General features: G+C 51.2%; 1 long non-coding RNA gene across 1 annotated transcript in view; it reads left to right on the top strand.

Annotated features, from left to right (window-relative positions):
- LOC141374536 (uncharacterized) overlaps positions 1-15,879 on the top strand; it is a 219,209-nt gene that overhangs the window by 129,560 nt on the left and 73,770 nt on the right. The window contains exon 2 of the long non-coding RNA XR_012381515.1: positions 9,335-9,391. This is a non-coding gene — a long non-coding RNA (uncharacterized lncRNA). The remainder of the gene's footprint in view (positions 1-9,334; positions 9,392-15,879) is intronic.

Genomic DNA, 15,879 nt, shown 5'->3' with positions numbered 1-15,879 from the left:
AGTCCTCACCAAATTTTCACTCCATAATTTTAGCATCCATTGGTGATTCTTGCCTGAATCGATTATTATTTTGGTATTTGCAAAACAATGATTTTTAATGGAATAAATCCTTCTTTATGCATAAGTTGCCATTCAACTGAAAGGAATAGCTACTAGATAAAATTGAAGTGACATGTGTCTCTCTTACTAGACTCTGAACTTCCTGAGAGCAGGCACTGTTTATTTAACTTGAACACTAATGCTGTATGCATAGTAGATGCTCAACAAATATGTGTTGAAATAAACTGTACTAAAATCACCCTTCAAATGGGGGAAGACATGAAAAATACCTGCCTCAAAGATTTCTGTGGGGCCAAAATGAGATTTTGTACCCGAGGGAGCTTTGTAACCTGCACCAGGCTTGGCAGATGGTGCGATCCTCATTAGGGGCTCAAGCCACGCCTATCCCAGGGCACACTGTAGTGGAGTCCATGACTCCTTGCTGCAGAAAGAGGGGGGAGTTGGTGGGCTGATTATGAAAATCAATGTTTAGGGAAGTGGATGCCGCAGCAAGTTCTCCCCAGAGCCTTTACCCTCCTCTCTCTCCTTTGAATTCTTCGCTCTTCTTTGACTTCTTCAAGGAAGGGCTGGGTGGGTGCTATTTCTTCGGTGGTTCCCTCTCTCCCCTCCGCTCCCTCTCCCTTCTGCCATACCACTCTGCCTATCTCTCCCGCTCTCTCTTTTCTAGTAAAGCAGAAACTTTCCTGCAGCTGTCAGGCTTCTTTCCCTGAAGAATATCTCTAATCGCCCCGCCTGATTGGGTCTCGTTAGCGGGCTGGTGGCATTGATTGTACTCAATCAGCATCCTCCTGCCCAGCTGGGAAAATGTCCCATTTATTCCTCCATTTTATCTACTCTTCCTTCTACAACTATTTTACAGTTTTTCTGGGATTAAAAAAAAAGAAAAAGCAAGCTCAAAGACCAAAATTTTCTGCTGTCCCTGGCTGTGGGATCTTTTCTGATTTTACTTTGCATAAAGCTTTTCTGCTATGTCTATCCCAAGGAATTTCTGAAAGTTCCCAGTGGGATCTCTGGGATAGTCCCACCCTCCTCCCCAGCCTTCACTTGGCACCAATAATAATGAAGATAACAAGAGCAGGCATTTACTTACCCATACAATTGACAAAATGTATTTGCATAGATGAACTCATTTGTGCCTTACAACTATCCTGTAGTACAGATATTGTCACCACCACCATCATCCCTATTTTGTGGATGAGAAAACTGAGGTCCAGGAAAGTGAAGGGACTTGCCTAGATCATACATCGAGGAGGTGGCAGACTGGAACTCAAACCAGGTACATGGCTATGAAGTGTGGTCCTGTTCCAATACTACAAGCCTAACGCTTGGTCCAGGTACTGGTAGCTTCACCCTGTGGCAGAAGGTGTTTTGATTTTGGAAAAGCCAGGGTGGCATCATGTTCCCTGACACAGCTGGCAGAGATCACTCTGCCCACAGGTGGACTAAGCAGCCTCTTGGGAGTCCTGATGGACCCCTCAATCCCCATCTCTCCCTTGCTGACCTGACACAGTGGGGAGGTGCGCATTCGCCTAATCCTCTGAATTAAGGGACTTGGAGAAATGTACGCCAAGATAGGTTAGTTTGACCCTGGTTGAAGAGAAGGAAAGAAGAGAAGAAGGTTCAGGTCATGATGGGAAACTCCTCTAGGCAGGTCAGACCCAGATGGAGCACAGGGGACCTCAGGAGTCCTTTCTTGCTTCTGGCACCTGGTACAGAGAGCAGCCTCGTGTGTTTTACAAGGCACCAGAAATGACATCTCAAGATCTGGGGTCGACTTCCAGGTTTCCTGCCTGGTGGTTGTGTCCACCTCAGGCAAATCACTTAGAGTATTTGCCGCAAATAAAAGTAGTATGGGAATTGAGAGGGTGGAAGCCAAAGACCATCTTAATGTCGCAAAAAAAGATGATATCTAAATGTGAGAAATGCAATAGGCACAAGATTCAGAGGATAGACTGTGTACCATGTCTGAGTTCTAAGTGTTCTATGGTAATGTGAAAAACTGCAGAATTCCTATCAAGACTGAAAAGAAAAATGCGAGCACTTTAGTATGATTCAACTACTCATGCTTTAATCTAGACATTTCTACGCAGATGGCAAACTGCTTGTGCTCATACACCAACTCTTTTACCCACGTTCCTCCTTGCAGTACTTTGTACCATTTGGATCCCTCTTGCTTTTCTTCAGTGGCCTGGTGTTTTGTTTACAGCTGGTTTTTATAGCTTCTTTCTTGGCCACTGTATTTCAAAATAATGTCAAAACAAATCATTTTTTCCTCCCCCCAGTAAAACTTTTATGTTCCACACGACTGTGACATTACAGAAAGTGGGACTTTTTCCTACCTCCCATCAGATGTGAGCATTTTAGCTATGCTATTGATAACTTGCCTCAGTTTCCTCATTAGTAAGATAGACTGATAATGCATCTCATGAGGTTGTTATGAGACTTTGGTGGAGCTACTGGGTGTAAAGTCTTCTTTGGTCATAAAAAGCACCGTACAGATTTAAGGGATTATTTGTACTTCTCCTATGCATTTCCTCACATTTCATGTTTCCTGTTAGTCTTATCACTCTCACTTACCTGTAGGTAATTGGGAGATAGGGGAGCCTGTCTTATTAATATTCTCAGTAGATTGCAAATTGTCTGGAACAGAGCAGATACTTAATACCTATTGTGTGGATGCATGGATAGGTGCGTGCATGCACGGATGGGTGCATGCAGGGATGGATGGGTGGGTGCTTGAATCCCCCAAATCCCCACCAGAGGATTGTACAGAGGTGGTGGATGCAAGAAAGTACTTCAGACCGTGGGTTTTGGACCTGCCCTCAAGAAGAGATTCTTGAGCTGGAAAGGGGGTACAGGATTCATCGAACAACAATTACAGTTATAATTGAGCCCCTTTAACCCTCACCACCATCTGTGAGGTAGGTATTATTATTCCCATTTTATAAATGAGGAAGCTGAAGCTCCGGAAAGCTCAGACTAGTAAATAGCACAGCCGGGATTCCAGCCAGATTCATTTCCAGACTTCACACCTCTTTCCTGAAGGCAGAGAAAGACAAAAGATTGCAGAAGAGAAGAATTTCCTGTATCAACATCCATCTGAGTCTCTGATACACTCAGGTCCTTCCAAATGATGTGAACCAATGCATTGTCTGTTCTGTTTCTGTTCATTTGATTTGGGATTCTGTCACTTGCAACCATAGAACCTCGATTAATGCACTGCCCCCCTTATCCATTTCCCCATAGCATGCTCCTTATACTTTATTCTAGCATCAGTGTCTCTGCCTGATAGTACAATTATTTATTCATATCTTTCTCTCCACCAGATGGATCCCCCGGAAGGTATGGGCCATAGCTAATTCATTTTTGAACACCATCTCTGTGGCAGGCTCTTTGCTGGGTACCAGTAGCCTGCCACATAGGCAATGTTCAATAAATGTATGTGTGTTTTAATAATTGTAGTGTACAACTCTTTTATATTGGGAATTTGCCCTGATTTCCCCTGGCACTTATTAAGCACCTACTATGAGCCAAATCCCCACTAGAGGATTGTACAGAGGTATCCAATGATCTCTGTTTTACCTCTCAAAGGTCTCTCAGAATAGGTCACGTTTCATGATCTACCACCAACCTTTCCTCTTTCTTCCTTTGGAAAGAACAGAGAGTCTCCCTAAAGCCACTCAGCAAACATAAAGTCAGAATATGATGAAAATAGTTTGAATCTTTGTTTTAAAACCTTGTTAAATTTTCTGTTTAAAAATGTTTTGTTCACATAGTGATAGGAGATCTTTTAGAATCGGTTCTGAAGAGCGGTCTTCCTCAGGCAGTCAGTATTCAAAGCAGTTTGGAGAGAGAGCTGGTTGCTAGGGGCAACACTAACTTCAGAGGGGGAAGCTCTGTGTGTGGATATAAAACCAATGCCCTGGGGACCCTGCAGGAGTGGGGTCTTCTCACAGATGAGCCAAGGAATGGAAAGTGGCTGAGAAGCTTCTGGACCTGCTGGCTGCTCTCTTTTGGTGACTAGCACGTTGTTGGAACCATTTGCATGGGGGTGGGGTGGGGGTGGGGTATGAGGCCATAACCCAAGCTCACAGGTGGCGGCTTTCCTCCTTCTGACAAGGCGGCCACTAGGGCAGCAGAAAGGCCTCACGTGGCCACAGTCACCTTCCCATGAAGCTCTATTCCATGGAACAAGATAGCCCAGATTGGAGCCAGCGGGCGTTGCCTCTCTGATCACTGGTGTTTATTATGGTATTTATTATAGCCACACTTTCCCCCACCTCTATTCCTGGTGTCCATCTAGCTATTCCCCATTGCTGTAGTTTTGTCCTTGCAAGAATGTCATATAGGGGCGCCTGGGTGGCTCAGTCGGTTAAGCGTCTGCCTTCGGCTCAGGTCATGATCCTGGAGTTCCAGGATCCAGTCCCGCATCGGGCTCCCTGCTCAGCGCGGAGTCTGCTTCTCCCTCTGACCCTCCCCCCTGCCACGCTCTCTCTCTCAAATAAATAAATAAATAAATAAATAAATAATCTTTTTTTTTTTTTAAAAGAATGTCATATAAATGTGCCACCTCTTGAGATGACCGTGTTCTGCTCAGCACAACACCTGTGAGATTCATCCAGGTCGTGTGTATCTGCATGCACTTGGTTCCTTTTTATTGCTGAGTAATACTCCATGAGATGCATGTTCCATCAGTCCTCATTATTTGTGGGTGCCATGTTCGTAAAGTTGCCTACTTGCTACAGTTGGGGACCGCTGAGTCGATATACTCATAGCGCTTTCGTGGTTACTCACAGACACATGCAGAGTTGTGAAAAATTTGAGTTGCTTGATGGGCACACTGCCAGCTGACGCCCTGCCTTCTTGTTTCAGCTCTCACGCTGTAAACAAGGGTCCTTTCCATGGCCAGTTTAGTGCCATCTTTCTCCACATTTTTTTTAGTGTGTGTGCTTTTCGTTGGTGATTTTGCTGTTTCAGATGGCCCCGAGCTTTGTGCTCCCTTGCCATCTACTGTTCCTAAACAAGGAGGCCGTGATGTGCCTCATAGAGAAGAATACATGTGTTACATAAGCTCTGTTCAGGCAGGAGTTATGGTGCTATTGACCGTGAATTCAATGTTAATGAATCAGCAATATGTATTAAATAAGCTATCTTTTAAACAGAAACTCACATAAAACAAAGTTATATATTGGACAGTTGATGAAAATGTTGTATGACCAGGGGCTCACAAAACTTAACCCTGTATTCCCCCTGGGGACAAAAGTTTGGCCGATTCAGTGTTCGAAGTGACTTTCCAGAACGCAACTACTGTGGATCATGAGAATTGGCTGTAGTGATGGTATTTATTAAGCTGAGCTCTGGGCTAGTTAGAGTGGGTCTCAAAACCCTAGTCCCTGACCTCGAGCTGCTTATAATCAGGTTGTGTTGGTAGCTCTTTCATAACTGTGTCGCTTAGGGAAATTTTATTTTAGTTAGTTGATTTTAGTTTAGTTTTGGGAAGGAGGGAAGCTGAGAGTCTAAGGTACCTGGGTATAGGAGAAGCTCTTCCATGCAGCCCAAGGAGAAGAATGAGCTGGTTTCTCAGGAGGACAAAGAAATAGAGGGGGAGAGAGAACCAGCAGGATCTGGGAAGGCTCCTGTCTGCCACGGCCCCTCTCCTGGATGCCAGTGATCTCAGGAACATTTCTAAACCTGGGAAATGCTTGGTGCACGTGGGTTTTTGTGGACCTTTGACAGAGGTCCTAAGCTTTGCACCCCGGGGGGTGCAGAGCAGAATGGAGGTAGCACTTTGGGAGGAGGAGGAAAGACATCGGGGACCAGGAATTAAGTAGCTGTGGGGAACTCATGGAAATTAGAAACAGCTCTGGGTTCCCACAGGCTGAGAATTGGCAATCTTGGTTAAGTTTACCTATGTTCGGGGAGTGGGTAGTCCTCAGCCAACATCTGACTTGCACATAAACCAGTGGTCAACCGCTAGGGGAACCATTTTGTCGACCACTAGAGTCTGCAGGACGAATTTAGGGATTATCAGAGTCAGATGTGGATGGGAGTGGTCTGGGGGTGGGGGGGGTCTTTCACTTTATCCAAGGTCCAGACTGAAAGTAAAGGCCCTTTCCTCCATAATGATCATAATGGCAATACATTATATCTAGCATGTAAACTCACATTTGAGTGTGCAAGGATGTTTTGTATATATTATTTCCACAATGCTTTATCTTCTCTTTCTGAGATAGACGGCTTTTAAATTTACACAGATTACTAGCGTCGAGGAGACTGGCTGTCGGTAGTGGATAACACCTGCGGCACTGACTATTAGGACCACCCCTGTCTTACCTAGGAAAGGACACTGAAGTGCAAATGACATTGTAAAAGGGAAGATTTTGAGTCCACTCTAGTTCACATGTCTCATTTACCGCCGAGAGTAACAAGACTACTTGCCACAAACTGGTGGCTGGTGTGCGGTACTGTCATACTCAAGTTGGGAATTCTGCATTCTCTTGTACAATTTTATATAACTGCTACATCTAGTATTATTACTACTGTAATTACAGAGATGCGTAACAGTCTTCGGGTCTAGAACACCTGCATGGACCTAGATCAATTTAGAAAATATACTTTCACCCTCACACGCCAGGTTTTCTAGGTTTTTTTTTTTTTTAAACCTCTTGCAAGTTATAAGTTCTAGTTCAGCAGTCAGAAAAGAAGGTTTCCAGAATCCCCCACCATGAACCCCACAGACATGGAAAGAGACCATTTCCCCCAGCACCTGCACCTTCCGAATCCTGGATGGTTATGCAGGGAGATGAAAGATGTCTGATGAGGCAGAGGCAGAGGAGGGCTGGCCCTGTCCTCTGATTCTGAGAGCTCAGGAGGTGAGGGTGGGCACTCGGGGGGAGGCCCCTCTGTGGGAGAACATGCTGCCTGCTTAGTCACTCCTTCTGCGTGGAGGGAGCTCAGTGGGTGCATCTCTTGGCTTTGTTCTCTCTGCCCCAGGGAAAGGGAGCAGACTTACCCACTCCGTGATCTGGGGAGTATCCATGGGGCAGGGCTGCTCAGCTCCTACTGGTTTCGTTCCTCTATTAAAGCTCAGATGGATGGCGAGAGCCCAAGCTGTGTTCCACCCATGCCTGACACCCATCACACTGGGGCGGCCCTCCACTGTCACCTCCACGTGCAGAACCTGCCAGGCCTCGAGGATCCAGGAGGCCCATCTGCCCTCTCACTTGGCTGGATCTACCACCTTAGTCTTTGTAGCAATACAGGTGGCATTTCTGTCTCCCATCTTCCACCATTTGTCTTTTTTCTTAGAACTTGGAGGGGAGGAGGGGTCAGAATGGTTGGGCACTCCTCTGATGGGGACACAGCAAAGGATTTCTTTTCTTCTCTTCCACCAACTAGGTCTGCCCCTCTTTTCCATCCCTGGCTCTAAACTCACCTCTCCTAAGCATTCTCTCTGGATTAGTTGCTGATCTTGGAGCCATGGCTATTCATAGACTAGAAGGATCTGCTGAAAGAGAACTCAGGAGTGATCTGGTCCAGATCCTTACCAGAAAGCCATCCTGCTCGGGGAGAGCAGGAGTGGTGGGCTTCCACTTAGAAGACCTGGTGTGACTTGGGAAAGGGTCTTGACCTCTCTGAGCATGTTTCCTCAGTGGCAAAATGGAGCTAGCTCATTTCTGCCCCTCTGGGTTGTGGTGAGGACTGAAGGAGAGGGTGTAGGATGGGGCCTTATCAGTTTAAAGCCCATGCAAATATGGGTTGTTCGCCGTGGCAGGGCTGGGCATAGAATCCAGGTTTGCTGGGGTGGGGAGATTAAAAGGGCCCTAGCTTGGGGAGGCTGAGGGCTTATTCAGGATGCAGGGGAAGGAGGTTAGATAGCAGGAGATCCTCCAGAAAGTACTTCAGACCGTGGGTTTTGGACCTGCCCAAACTGCAGGGCCTGGGGTGAGGCCCCTGGAGACCTGTACGCAGAGGCTCACCTGCAGGGGGCGGGCGGAGTATGGCACCCAGGCCCGGATAAGGAAGGCTGTGCCCCCTCAGGCTGCAGCAACACTCGCTCCTGAACCCCAGGACCCTGTCGTCAGGGCTCAGGGGAGCCTTCCTCTTGAGACCTCACCCCAGGCAGAAGTTAGCAGAGGCTTGAAACCTGGCATCCCACCTGCTTCCTCGTCACACGACTCACTCCCGCCCCACCCCCGAGCCTGTAGGAACTGATATGAAACCCCGTGTTCCCCAAGATCAACCCCTGTTCCCCAGCCCATCAGCCCTCCCCTTCCCCCACTTCCTCCTTGTGACCCTGAGGATCTTATAAAGACCAGGAAATGACCTTCTCTAGGGAGATGGGTGACTGCAGCAAAACCACTGCTCCCTTCTGGGCCTCAGTTTCTCTTCTCTTTAAGTGGAAACAATATGCTCTCATAGAACCTGTGGTGCTTTGGTTCACCAGTATCACCATCAGAAATTTGTGTGCCTGGTACTAGACCGGGCATAGCGGCGTCCACTCCCCTGGAGGAGCATGTGTGTGTATGTGTGTGTGTGTGTACACACAGGTTTTGCTCACATCAAACAAACTTGTTATATGAACACCTGGGTTTACACTAATGATAAATTAGGGGATGATTATTCACTTTACAGAAGGATTCATGTTAGGATTCCCCTAGTGCGTTTATAATGTGATTCAATTTATACCATATTCAGCCATCATCTATTGTGTGATGGGAGGCTCTCTCTGCATAAACAAGAGCATGTGTAGGCAGTATTTTGAGCATTATGGAAGGAAAGAATTAGAGATACTGAAGAGGTTTTTACTGCAGATACAATGAGTAATACTAGTGCCTGGGAACAAGGGTGACTGTGGATGGCAGTTTCTGTAGCCTCCCTCCGGAGCACTTTGGCACCACCAGGGCCGGGCAAGAAGTCCAGCCCCCTGCTCACGAGTCTGACCTGGGACTAAAGGAGACCCGCGTCGGGGCTTGGAGTGGCCAGGGTCTGGGAGCCAGGAGCTGTGGCTTTGGTATCAGGTGTCACAAAGGAGTGATGAAGAGGATGAGGTTACTTGGTTTATCTTTCTTGAGATCATTAGGTATGGGGTGCCTGAGCTGAGGCCAGCTGGGGAGAAGTCGGGGAGACTCTTAAGGAGGATGGAGGCGCAGGGTTCTGGCCGATGCTTAGCACTTCTTCTACACCCTCTCCCCACACCCCAAGCCCTTTGCCCAGGATCATGGACGGGGACCCACTTCTGAGTTTTCCTGGTCCGTGTCTTTGTCTCTTGCAGTGTTTGGCTGAGCCAGCTGAGCAAAGGACAAGCTCCTCTTCTGAGGCTCCTCGGAAGGTGAGCTGCACCCTTTCTCACTCTGTCCCCCAGCTCTCCAGATTCATCACCACTAGAGGAAGACAATGACTCCCAGGTTATAAAGCCACACTTTATCAGGCAGGCAGGCGATGGAAGAGCAACACAGGTTGGTGATCAGAGGAGTGATTTGGTTCCAGCCGGGTTTCATAAAGATCGTCTGAGGGAGGTGGGGTGTGTGTGGGCCAGGCAGGGCTGCTGGAAGGCCCCTGAGTGGATAAGGCTTTGGGGGTGAGAAGGTAGCATATGGAATGGGTGTGAGACCCAGTGAAGGGGACACAGCTGGCAGGTGACTGGAGTGAGGGGCAGGGATGGGCCTTCAGATGCTTAAAGACTATCCCTGACCCTTTGCGTCTTTAAGAAAAGCATCCCCATCCCCTTCGCTTGGCTCCAAAAGCTCACTGGCCTCTTCTTTCATTCGTGGGCACGCTCCGAGCCCTGGTCTTCCAAGATGGGCCCAAGCAGGAGTCTGACTTGCCACCAGTGGATCATGACTCCCATGATATGCTGAGACCTGGAGCCAAAAACGCCCAAGTTCACCCTGGAGTTCTCTGGGATGCCCGCCTTTCCACCCAGATCACAACTCATGCCTGGCTTCAGGGGCCCAAGGAAGCCTAGACAGCCGGCTCAGACCTGGGGACCCTCACCACTGAGCCCCACTCCCCCCACCCTGCACTGGGCATCTCCAAAGGAATCTCTGGTGTCGCCGACCAAGTCAGCAGGGGCTGGGAGGGAGCCTGGAGCTTTATTAACTAATCTTGGGCACTTGAGTAATTTATTATGTTTAAGCTGGCGCCATCAAGACTCTCAGTGGTGCCCGTGTGCGCTGGGAAATAAATTAAAGTCTGTCCAGAGATACTTGGATCATCTGTGTGATTGCCGGGCTGGTGAGATGGAGGTTTAAAACTCTCTCTTCTTGCAAATGGAAATTAGGAATTAATAAGACAGCAGGCCAAAGAGCTGTGGTGGTGGTGGTGGTGGTGGTGATGACTTGGCTGCAGGGCCAGGACTGGAGGAGGGAGGGGCCTGGGAGGGAGGGGCCAAGCATAGCGGAGCCGGCCGGGGCCGCCCGGTGGTGGGCCAGGCAAAGGGCTTCCCGGGGCTGGCCGAGGGACCCTTGGTTGGCCTGTGCCTACAGCGACTCTTCTCTCCTGAGAAAGGTTAAATGGGGAATGGAGAGAGCCTTCGTCTGGGGGCCGGATGACCTGCTTGTGGCCCCAGCCTGGCCCCTGGCCTGCTGGGTGAAGTTGGGCAGGCCCCTGCCTCTTCTGGACTTCAGCCTCTCATCTCCCACAGGAGGAGGTTGGGCTCAGAGCTGCTGTATCCATTAGGCACACGGAAAACGTTTTAATTTCTTTTAAACTCAGAAGAAAAGCAATGAACTTCTGGTTGAAGAAAATGCTTTAATCTATAGTATAAATATATTTTATAATTTTTAGTATGAACGTTTTCGTGTGGAGGAAGGGGCCCGTGGAGCTCCCTGTGCAGCCTGGGTTGCACGAGCTGAGCCCCAAGGCCCCTCCTACCCGGACAGCGTCGGGCTTCCAGAACCGCCCACGGCTGCGGCCTCTCGGTCTATCTGGGCTCTAGCAGGTGAGCTCCTGAGAGCGGGAGCTGCACACGGCCGTGTCTGTGGGCCCTGCTCCTGCAGCAGGAGCTTCAGGGCCACGGGAAGAACTGCCCTCTGTCTGAGGGCTGGCCGGTGGCCGAGCCAGGCGGGGAGTCCAGGCTTGCAGCCCTTCTCCCGCCCCTGGCTGCTTCCTCACTGCAGGCAGGGAAGAGACGAGTGAGTTGGTCTACAAGCCTGAACTACCTTCTTTCACAAGCCCCTCCGCTCAGGCCTTGCCCCTGGGCCCCCGCCTCAGCCCTTGAACCCAACCTCACCCCTGCCTTCTGCTTTTCTGCGCCTGTGAACTCCTCTCGAAGGAAGCAGCACAGGCTTCGGCGGTTGACGCTGGGGGACTAGTGGGCACCAGCCGGGGGGCCCAAAGTGGACAGAAACCCCCTCGAGCCCTGGCCTGTAGTTGGGTGGCCTTACCACCAGGTGGCAGGCTTGCTCTACACAGATGCCTTGGCCGGAGCATTTGCCTGGCAATGGCTGGAGGTGTCAGGGGATGCCAAATCAGCCCGCGGCCAGGGGGGTGTTGAGGCCAGCGTGGGCAGCTTCAGAAGCAGGGCCGAGGCCTCTCAACTTGGTACTGGGCTCCCCTTGAGAGCCTGGCTCCAAGGGCACCTTGGTCTCCTTGAAAGAGCCTCCAGGCTGCTGTCATGTAGCTGGCCAGAGAGCGCCCCCTGGAGTCGGGAGGGCGGAGTTGCCTCCCTTCGGATCTGTGTGTGTGTAAGGGGGCGGGGGGATGGGTGGGTGGGGTGGACCGAAATGGACCTGGTATCTTCGGGGGCATTCCAAGGACCCTGGTTCTGGAGAGGAAGGTAACTCCCCATCCCTCTACTTAGACTATCCCTGCTCTGGGCAGGGCGACCTGAGAGGTCCTCCACCTCTGCCCACCCCTCTGACCGGCCTGGCCCAGACCCCTGGCCCTCCAGCACACTGGGCTCCCCGGAGGGGGGTCCTGGGAGCCAGGGGTCAGATCACACTTGAGCCAGGCCCTCTTTCTACCGGGAGGGAAGAGGAAAAGATTCAGGACCTGCTCTAGGGAGCACCAAGGGGAGACGATAAGAGTGAGGGACCAAAGGGAGAGGTGGTCCCGGCAGGGGAGAGAAAGGGATACGGGCCTAGGCTTACCGGCGAGATGGGTGGGGGATCCAGGTCCAGCGAAGGAAGTGGGAGGGCCCAGCTTCGCCTGGCACTGCTCTGTGGCAGGCGGGGCAGGTACTCCCCAGGCCTGGTGTGCCCCTGGGACTCCTGAGTGGTGTCCAGATTGTTCTGTGCTGCCAGCAACCAGGCCCCAGGTGCACCCAGCTGCTGACTCACACCCTTCTTTGAGGAGCATCTCTTGCTGCCATCCAGGTCACAAGGCCCAGAAATAAATGCTAGACCTTTCTCCCCTGTCTCCCTCACCTTGCCCGTGTTCCCTCTTGCTTGGGCTGGCTCCTGGCCCTCCCTCCAGCCCTTACCGGGCAATCCCGGTCTCTGCTCCTGTTTCAAGAACTACGGGATTGTACCTGCCCTGGCTTTTGTCCTCCACCGTGCCACTATCGTCACATCTGGTGCTCCATGTCAGCGCTCCCCTGGACCCTTCCTCTGTGGGCGTCCTGTCTCCTTGGGAAAGGACTGGTCAATTGGGCCTGGACAGGGAGTCAGTCGTGGTGGGGCACAGGTGTCCCTGGCTCTCTCACGCTTACAGTTCGCAGGGATGAGTCTGAGCCAGAGCCTGAAGGAGACCAGGGGGAGGAAAACAGAGGCAGAGACAGGAAGCTGGGAGGCAGGTAGACTGTGACCAACAGAGAAAAGGTAGTGGGGGGATGCAGGGAAAGACAGGAGGAAGGAGAAGCAGAGGAGGAGAAGGGGAAAGAGAGATAGAAAGAGAAAGGAAGAAGGGACAGAATAGAACCAAAAAAAAAAAAAGAGAGAGAGAAGGATGGAAATGAGATAAATTGCAAACCAAGGAAGGAGGAAAACAAAAGGAAAAAAAGGGAAGACACCCAAAATATCAGAAAGGATAAATACATAGATATACACAAACACGTGTGCGTGCATGCATATGGGTGTGCACATGCGTGCACACGTGCACGGACACGCAAGCACACACGTCGCTTCTGGTCACTGCCCTGGCCACTGGCTCCTCCTCCTTCCGTGTCTCCACCCCCTTGACCTGCCCTGAGTTCCAGAGAAAGGCGTGTTCTCCAGGTGAGGCCTCTCCCATGACACGCCCCCTGCCCAACCCCCAAAGACCCCTCCACTTAGGCTAGACGCACCAAGGGGGCCAAAGTCTTTCTGCCTCACACTTGTCACCCAAAATTGGATCTAACCGCCTCTCTCTCTTCCTCTCTCCCTCCTAGTTTCCTTAGTAACTGACAGTTCCCCAGTGAATTCCAGACCCCGGGTGACAGACTGCTGTCACTGTCGAGAAGCGCAGGCTCTCCGCTGCCCCTCCCCCGCCCCACATGCATTCACAGACTTGGGCGGGGGTGTGAGGACGCCTCGGTAGGCTCAGGGGTAATTAAAACATGTACCATTTATTCCATAACAGGGAGCAGAACTTTAATTACTCACTCTGAGGATGAGGGCATGAGCGAGGAGGTGGCCTTTGGGGGGATTGGGGAGGGGACTGGGGACGTGTCTGCTTTTCCTCTTCCCCTTCCCTAAGCCCAGCTTGGATGGGAGAGGTGGGAGGTGAGTCCCGGGAAGCGAGGGGTGCTCGGTGTGTGGGAGGGGAAGTGGAGGGTGAAACCTGATTGTGTTCATTAAGGCAACACAAAACTGGGAGCCGTAATAATAATTAAATTAATTATAAAAGCAATTTGCTTTTGAAAATTTGATTTGACAGCTTACTAGCGGCTACACCGATCTAGCAGCTCTGGCTTAAAAATAGTCAGAACAAACCCAACTAGAAGAACCATCAGCTAATTTTAATTAGATGCCAGGATTGGTAAACAAAATTCCGCACCGCCCTTTCATGGTGGCTGACTTCGATTTAAGGAGATGTCGGGATTGATTTTGGGAAAGGCAGGGGAAGGGAAGGTGCCTTTCGGAGAGGGGATGGAGGCTCTGGGGGTCCAAGCAAGGGTCTTCCCTGGGGGCTGCTCCCTCCATCCCCACCCATCTGGGAATATTTGCTCAAAGGCCCTTCAGGGGTTCCTCACCGACTCAGAGACTGACTTGCTGTGTGACCTTGGCAGAAGGCAGAGATGGCTCTGCTGTGTGGCTGTGTGTGTGTGTGTATGTGTTGGAGGGGGCATCACCCTGACAGCACTCACAGAGCCGGGAGAAACTGCCAACAAGAAGGAGAGAGAAGACGTTGAGTGTTGGCCACCCTCTCTCCCCCCACAACCTGGTTCTAGAAAGCCTGAGGTCTGAGGGAGCTGTATTCTGCATATGTTGTCTGGGAGTTCTGATGAAGGGGGAAGAAGGGCTGGATTCTGACAGGGAGGGGCTGCTGTGTCCTGGGGATCTAAGGTCTCCAGGCCCTACTGTGGCTGACCCCTGACCTCCCAAGGCCCCTGTCTCGTCTCCCCAGAAGTGCACACATCCCCTGCCTCAAGAGCAGTTCCTGCCTTGGTCAGCACTGGCCTCATGGTGCTGTCCTGCAGGGAAGCCCCCCGCTCCTCTTTGTTGGAGTGGGGCTTGATTCATCCCTGGGTCCCCCGGCCCAGCCGGTGCCCAGCACGAAACGGCATCCAGGAAACCACTGGAACAAAGGACCAATAGTGACCTAATGACCTTTCCCAGCTAGCATCTGATGACCCCACCTCCCTGTCTCTCCCCTAGACCCAACATTGCCACTCCCATTCCTTCCCCTCTGGTCCTCTGCAGATCGGGTGCTGCCACGGTCCCTCCTGAGATCGCTCTCTTAAAGGTCACTGAGCATTTCCTCACTTTTTACCCATGGCCCACCCTTCCCCGTTCCCTCGTTCCCTGCAGCATCTGCCCTGTTGACCATCCCAGGATGGCTGTCCACGGGGCCCACCCCACACCCTGAGCACCCTCGGGTCACTTTCACGGTGACATCACTTGCTTCACTGGGCAGATTCTGGCTGGGGTGTGCTGACTCAGGCTCCGGTGGGGTAGATACAGCACGGGGCTGGGGCGGGGAGCAGATTTTGACCCCACCTCCTGCAGCTCCAAGTTCAATGCACAGTATGGTCTTTCATAGCCCCCGCCTTGCCTTTTCTCTGCTGCTCTGGCCCCATTTTTCTGACCACCCAACAGGCATCTCCCCTTGAAAATCCCTGTGCTATTTCAGAACAGTGTTTGAAACAAGATTTTTCACCCTCTCCTGTCCACGCCCATCCCCAGACCTCTCTCCCAACAGCCCTATTTCTGGGAGGCTCACCACACCTTTCCCACCACCTTAGGTTTTCCCTAAGCCTTGGTGTCATCTTTGAAGGCTCCCTCTTCTGGTTTTCCAGGTTATAATCAATCTTGGAGTCCAGTGGCTTTTTCCTTTAAATCCCCCTCTTTTGTGTTCCCTGGCCACCCGCAGCACCTCCCTCCTGGGCCCCAGGGCCAAACTGTCCTGTTCCTGGCTGAGTGTGGTCCTTGCCTCTGGACCCCCTCCTGGCGGCCCTGGGATGGGTGAGCCCCCTGCCTTGGCACCGATGAGGCGCTCTCTGTTTTCCTGCCATGGTCTCATGCAGTGGCTGGTGTAGCCACACAGAGCTTGATGCGGGGCCGGATTCGAGGAGATGCAGAGAGAGGGGGTGGCGTGTCCACAGCAAAAGGGAGGCTGCACACATCAGCACACCAAGAAGCCTGAGGCCTGGAGGAAATGCAACTGAAAAGGGTTTAACATCCCAGGTGTAGGGAGCATGCTGGACAGAGTGGAGGTCCCAGGAAGGAGGCTTCCGAT

Source organism: Callorhinus ursinus, unplaced genomic scaffold (assembly GCF_003265705.2).
Source record: "Callorhinus ursinus isolate GAN/ISIS: 27379988/994484 unplaced genomic scaffold, GSC_fseal_2.0 scaffold19, whole genome shotgun sequence".
NCBI lineage: Eukaryota > Metazoa > Chordata > Mammalia > Carnivora > Otariidae > Callorhinus > Callorhinus ursinus.
Note: the sequence above shows the minus strand (reverse complement) of the source record. Positions and strands in the feature narration are given on the sequence as shown.